We start from the raw sequence: 6,891 nt of genomic DNA on the forward strand, positions 1-6,891 counted from the left end.
TACCAGGAGAGTGTGATAGTTTGAAGACATCCTATTGGGACTCAAGGTGAGAGAATTATGGGAGAATGGGGAAATAGAAGGATCCCGAGGGTCCTAGAAACCTATAAGAAGAACATCGTGAACAGGCGGATCTGGGCCCAGGGGTTCTGCTCAAACTAACTGCACCAACCAAGGGCAATACTTGCAGTGAACATCGAGCCCCTTCTCAGATCTAGCCAATCGACAAGACATTCTCCACAGTTGAGTGGAGAGCAGGGATGGACTCAGACGTGAACTCTGGTGTCCCATATTTGACCACTTCCTGGTGGTGGGTAGGCTACCAAGATGAGACTTGATAGCCTATGACCATATAGTGGGGGAGGCAGTCTCCCTCGGTCACAGACATCGGGGAGGGGAATAGGGTAAAAGCGGGAAGGAGGGAGGAACTGGAGGCTACAAGGATTGGGATAACAATTGAGATTTAATCTGAATAAATAAATTAATTAAAAAAATTAAAAATGGCCCCACTACATCAGGCTGCGGGGGTAAAGGGCCATCCTCTATAAGTGGCTCAAAGCACTTTCTGCCTTTAATCATTGCACCCAGGCCCTGGACCAGCAAACAGCTACCCAGTTGCTTACTTAACCTTGTCCACAAGAACAGGTCAGAGACAAAGCAGAAGAAGCAGAGGCTACTGGTGTGTGCTGAGAAGAAAGCTGCTTGGGGACATTCCAACTAAGAGGCCACCTGTCCCTCGATCAGGGGTCAATACAGTCATCACCTTGGTGGAGAGCAAGAAGCTGACTGGTGGTGATTGCCAACGATGTAGACTTCATTGAGCTGCTGGTCTTCCTACCTGCCCTGTGTTGAAAGATGCATCATTAAGGGAAAGGCCAGGCTGGGGCGGCTGATCCACAGGAAGACTGGCACCACTACTGCCTTCACACAGGTTAACTTGGAAGACAAGGGTGCTCTGGCTAAGCTGATGGAAGCTATTAGGACCAATTTTAATGACAGATATGATCAGATCCATCGCCACTGGAGAGGCAATGTCCTGGGTCCTAAATCTGTGGCTCACATGCCAAGCTGGAAAAGACAAGGCTAAAGAACTCACCACTAAACTGGGTTAAATATACGCTGCTAAGTTTTCTGTACATGAATACAATTACAAAATTTAAAAAAAAAAAAAAAAGGAAATCATGGTTACAACTTTTTTGTGAGTAGTGAAGACATTTTATCTTAACCTTGAGTCAGTTAACCTCTGTAAACTTCATCTACTTTAAAGGACAATTTTACCAAAATATGAAAAGCATCTAACACAGCTTGGAGCAAGGCACCCATGCAAAAACAATATTGGAATGAATAATAGTTTACAGAACCTTTGGGAAGATTCTCCTTTTGGACTAAGAAATAAATACAGGTCTGAATTGACTGTAAAGAAGTTATGTTGCTTTATCTCACTTACTTTTCTTCTGTAGATGTGTGGGTAAATGACCAACTCTCTACAGACACATGGGAACAAAAAGTTGCAGTGTCAGAAAAGACATTCAGGATAAATAAGTTTAATATTAAAAGATAAAATTGTAAGCTGGGCTGTGGTGGGCTCATGCCTTTAATCCCAGTACTTGTGAGGGAGGCAGAGACCTATGAGTTCGAGGCCAGCTTGGTCTACAGAGTGAGTTCCAGGACAGCAAAGAATACACAGAGAAACTCTGTCTGCAAAACCAACCAAACAAACAAAAAAGACAAAATTGTGTGATACTTACCAAATGTCATGCCTTTTGGGAAACCATCTTCATTCTGCTGCAAGGGAGAAAATAAACATGTTAGAGAAATAACCCACCTATTCAAAGTGTTTTCTTTTTATCAATTATTCTTATCTGTGTTTTTGAAAAATAGTAGAGTGGTCAATCATTTCTTACCTTCTGAGAACCCAAACTATGATTTTCCCATAGCTCAAGCTTCTTCTTAATGAATTCACAAGTTCTCATAAGGATTAACTCAAAAACAACTCCTAGAAAAATTGTAAATAGGATTGGTATCCAAGCATTGTTAAAAATCCAATGGTCTAGAAAGTCCCATAATGGGAAAAATGCATTTTCATCTAATATAGACTTCAATTTGTTTTTAAAGAAGTGATATGTTTTTGCCATAATGGGTTGGAGCCTCATTCAGAAGACATTAACTTCAGAAGCCTCTTAAATACATCTATCTCATAAACACAGGCAAAGCTCTGCCAGAAAAAAAAAATCACTTCTACTGTCATTCAGTACCTGTACCCAATGGTGCAGTGCTTGCTCCAGGCCTGAGTAAACTAAAGTACGTGTCATAGGGGCTGTTTAACTGAGCTCACAGCAGCTCCTGCAGTAACAAAAGGTCACAGGTAAAACATGTGCAGCCCATGCCTGGTACTAGTGTTGGAGGTATGCAGGCCATTTATTTATCTTTTTGGCAAGGCCTTGCAGTATATGGCGGCACTGGCCTGGAACCCTTATGTAATCCAGGCTTCGAGGCTGCCCTTCAACCAGAGATACTCCTGGTTCAGCACAAGTGTGTACCACCTCTGTTTGACATAATTATGTAGTTAGTCTTCCTTTTATTTTTTCTTGAGACACAGAGTCTTCTTCTGTGACATAGGGTAGCCTGGAACTCACGGAAATTCTTTACCTTGGCCTTTCAAGTATTTTATGCTTCTCTGTAGTCAAGAAAAAAAAGTCTTTTCCTGGAATAAATGTTAACTGACAGGTGCAATACATAAAAATACTGAATGCTATAGTTGGGCATGGTGTCACATGTCTTTAATTCCAGCACTCAAGAGACAGAGGCAGGCAGATCTGTTAGTTCTAGACCACCCTGGACTACATAGCAAGTTTCAAGACACCAAGGCCCTGCATAAAAAACAAAACAATAAAAATAAAACTGGTTTCCTTAGTTTGAATTTGACATATACCAAATAGCTTTTTAGTTTAAGTATATACTGTTGCCACTGTGTAGAACATATAATAAACTGTCTCAGTTGAGCATGCATGGCTTCTTAGAACACTTTATACTTCTTTTCAATAAAAGGTTCTTTCAGTCACTACTAACAGTCTTTTCATACATTCAAAATCAAACTTTTGAATGGCTTATTGGTTGAATTTTCTTTTGATGTCCTAAGATTCAGAAATAAGCATGGGTCACAGGCATATTTAGACTGCTTAGTCCCTAATCTAAGTGGGTAGGCCTGGAAGCTCACTAAGAAATACAGATTTAGCCATAGGATAGTGTGAACAACACTATTTTGGATGTATGGCATTTTATTTTGATGATGTAATTAGTACTTCTTGCACTTTATTTATTCAAGGTGAGTTGAGAAAAGAGTCTTTATTCTGTTGAAGTTCAGTCCTCCTCTGAGTGCATCAGAATTGCTTGAGCTCTTTATTTCCTGCAGAACTGGGCTCAGGAGAGAAACAACACATTCTAAACAGAACTAATAGTCTTCTGGCACTGAGTAGACTAAAGGACTTGTGTTTTACCGTGTGTTTCTTTCTGATCTTCGATTCTGTCCTTGCAAAGACAGTTCTCCAGAGTGTTTGGTAGAGATTCTATAGCTCTAAGACACCTCTGTAATCACTCTGTTCTTCAAGTATGCCTTCCCTTCTGTACCTCCACACATGCACAGTGGCCATGGTATCATTTCCTCTAGATGTTTAAGTCTTTTAGGTTTTTTTGGGTGGTGGTGGTGGATTTTCTGATAACATGTAAAGGATCTGAGTGGGTATCTTGATTTTTTCTTACATGATGGCACATTTTCTCAAATTCTCTTAATGTTAAGTAACTCAAAGGGGATTCATTTTAGTATTTCATGCTGAAAGATCTCTAGGGCTCAAATCAGAATCTCCTAAGGCAATGGAAATTGAGGATTTGAATGAAGAACTGGTGTGTCCGAATAGCAACAAAGAAATGATCACATCAGAAAAATTACAAGCAGAGAATTACTTCTCAAGATTCATACACAGCCCTTCAAACCCGTTATTACAAGCTCTGTCAAATCGACAGAATTTGGGCACCTTCAGATCTGGGATGTCAAAAGTATCAAGAACTTTGTGTATGAAAACCTTGGGGTTGGTATTTTACAGCCTGCTGAGCCCTGTACAGACTCTATTATTTTTAAATGATCAGCTCTTCTCTTGGCTCTCCATAATCAACCCCATGAAAAAGCTGAGAACATATATCCTGAGATCTGGGAGAGAGACCTCATGTCTAAGGAAGGAGCTGAAAAGAAGAACATGGGGAATTTGGGTGTTCACTCCAGAGCGTTACTCCGTATCCACTGAGATTACTGCCAGAGGAGTTTCAGGCAGGATTAGGGACTCGGAGAAGCCCTTTCCGTTCTTTCTGAGCAGACGACAGAATGTCTGGGAAAGCCATGTCTGCAGGCAGCGACTACCTAGGAATTATCTCTCCAGTATGCTAATGCTGGGGAGTGTTCTGGGAAGCACAATGGAAAGGAAGCTTTGCTCTCAGCCACTTTTAACAGAAGGATCCACTATAGAGATCTGTCGTCGATCTATCCAGAATTTATTTGGGATCCCAGATGAACTGATGGAATTTTCCCAGAGCCTGCTAGAGAGGGGTCCAAGAACTGTTTCACAGAATTCAGTTAAAAACTATATTCAGAGACATATTTGTTGTAAGGAGAAGAGAATACCTTTGAAAATATGGACACGCGGCACCACCTCTTCCATAATACGTCAACACTCTGGCACTAGATTGGGAATAAAGAAGACGGACTCGAAGCTCAGTCATATATTCCAGGAAGTCACTCAGCAGGAGCCTGTCTAGTGTACAGGGCCCCAGTTCCCTGCAATTGGTGAGTCCAGCACCTACTCCTGGGATACTTTACAATATGGACGATCATCCTCTTTCCAGGAAGCAAAGTAAAACCTCACAGAATGATTCACAGGCAAGGACTTGTGAGTCCCTCACAGCAAACTCTCTCCCCCTGGCCGACACTGATATCTCAGAACAGCTCAATATGCTAAAAGAACTGAGGCTAAAAATAGCAGCGAAACTCCTAAGGAGTCAAACACCCAACAACGTCCCTCCGCCTCTATCATCAGGTCTTGTCCTAAAATATCCTATTTGCCTAAAGTGTGGCCAATGGTCAGGGATTAACTGCTGTCATAAGTTCCAGTCTGCTTTTGGGCCCTATCTTCTTATCTATCCAAAGCTCCACCTTTAAGGACTCCTGAAGGCCATGGTGAGATTCAGTGTCACCTTGCTTTTAGAGTGGAAACTGGGAAAAGACCTCAAGTCTCAAAGTACCGAGGAAGAAACCGAGCGGGTCCACAGAAGGGCACTACATTACCACCACGACGGAAACCTAAAACCTCTAACGTGGCTTCCAGAAGTCCTACTCTTAAAAGAGATTTCCAGTCCAGTTCATCCCCGTCTGCTGCTTCTGTCTAAGGCCACATCAGACAAACGCAATGGGGCAGCAGAGGTGTGGGAGGAAAGACAGAGGTCAAAGACTATAAAACTTGTCAGGATGGAACCCGGGCCAAATCAAGGCTCAGAAAGAGCTCTCCCTTAAAATACCCAAAGAAGACAAGCACTAAGGGACCTAAAACACAAACCTCTACAAAAACAGTGGCATGACAGAAGAGAATCCTTCCGGAACACTGACAGATCTGTCAAAAAGCAAGAGTATTACACTCTTTCAAGCAAGCACCATTTCTTCAAAGAGACAGCCTGAGAAATCCTCCAAGCCCAAGTTCATCCAACTGCCTTTTCAGGGCCTAAGGTCTAAGATACTCCAAAAATCACTTAGAATTTCACATATTTTTAGACAGAAGTTTGAGGACAGGACAAGGTCAGACAATTTGTGCTCAAGCAAAAATATGCACCCCAAACAAAAAGCCAAGGATTCTTGCCTAACGCGGGCCAGCACACCAGTTGTCAAGCACAAGGCAATAGGTTCGATCCCTAAGCAAGATGACAAATTGCAGGAGACAAGTGACCAATGCACACAAGCTCAACAGTCAAAACAAGTGAGCGTTCTCCAACCCAGACCTCTGCAGTTGCAGAAGACCATGATCTCTGAAAGAGACCTCTCTATCCAGGCTAAAGTCAGTAGTCGAGCAAAGAAAAACTACAGTGATGACATCCCCAGCTCAGAGCCTAAGTCCAATGTAGGAGCCAAATTTCGGACCCAAGAGAGAGCAGTACCTGACTCCTTCTTGAAGAGAACCCTGCAGAGTCATTTTAAAGAGAAGCACACACGGGAAGAACATCATGGCCTCTTCGGGGAGAGAGACCTATGTAATAAATCTGAAAGACCCCATCGCAGCCTCTCTGAGAGAACATGTCGAAATATCTCTGAGAGGAGACATTACAATCACTACAGTCCTTCTCAGAGAAAGCACAGCACTCCCTCTGACAGAATCCTCAAAAGTCTCTCTGACAGGAGTCATCTCAGTCTCTCCCATCAAAGTCTCTTCAAGGAAAGAGGTCACAGTCAATCAGAGAGGAGACATCCTAGTCCTTCTCAGAGAAGCCCTTGGAGTCCCTCAAGGAGAAGCCATCAGAGTCCCTCAGGGAGAAGCCCTCAGATTTTCTCAAGGAGATGCTCTCAGAGTCCCTCAGGGAGGAGCCTTTGTGGTCCTCCAGAGAGAAGAGGACACAGTCCCTCTGCAAAGAGTCCACATAGTCTTTCTGGGAGGAGCCAACATAGTCTCTCTCCTCAGAGGTGTCCCAGTCCTTCAAAAAGCTTCTACGTTACTCTCACCAGGAACACAGGAGGCAGTTCTTTTGAAAGGATCCATGGTCGTCTCTCTGAAAAAAACCTCTTCCAGGCCCTTTGGCAGGAAAAGTCATACCTCTTCTGAAAGAACGCCCTACCTTTTATGTAATACCACACTACACAGGCCT

At 42.8% G+C, this 6,891-nt stretch overlaps 1 pseudogene; it reads left to right on the top strand.

Annotated features, from left to right (window-relative positions):
• The first annotated feature begins 3,867 nt into the window (after window positions 1–3,867).
• LOC127199596 (uncharacterized protein C2orf16-like) lies at window positions 3,868–5,430 on the top strand (annotated as a pseudogene).
• Window positions 5,431–6,891: the final 1,461 nt, after the last annotated feature.

This window comes from Acomys russatus, chromosome 15, assembly GCF_903995435.1.
Source record: "Acomys russatus chromosome 15, mAcoRus1.1, whole genome shotgun sequence".
Lineage (NCBI taxonomy): Eukaryota > Metazoa > Chordata > Mammalia > Rodentia > Muridae > Acomys > Acomys russatus.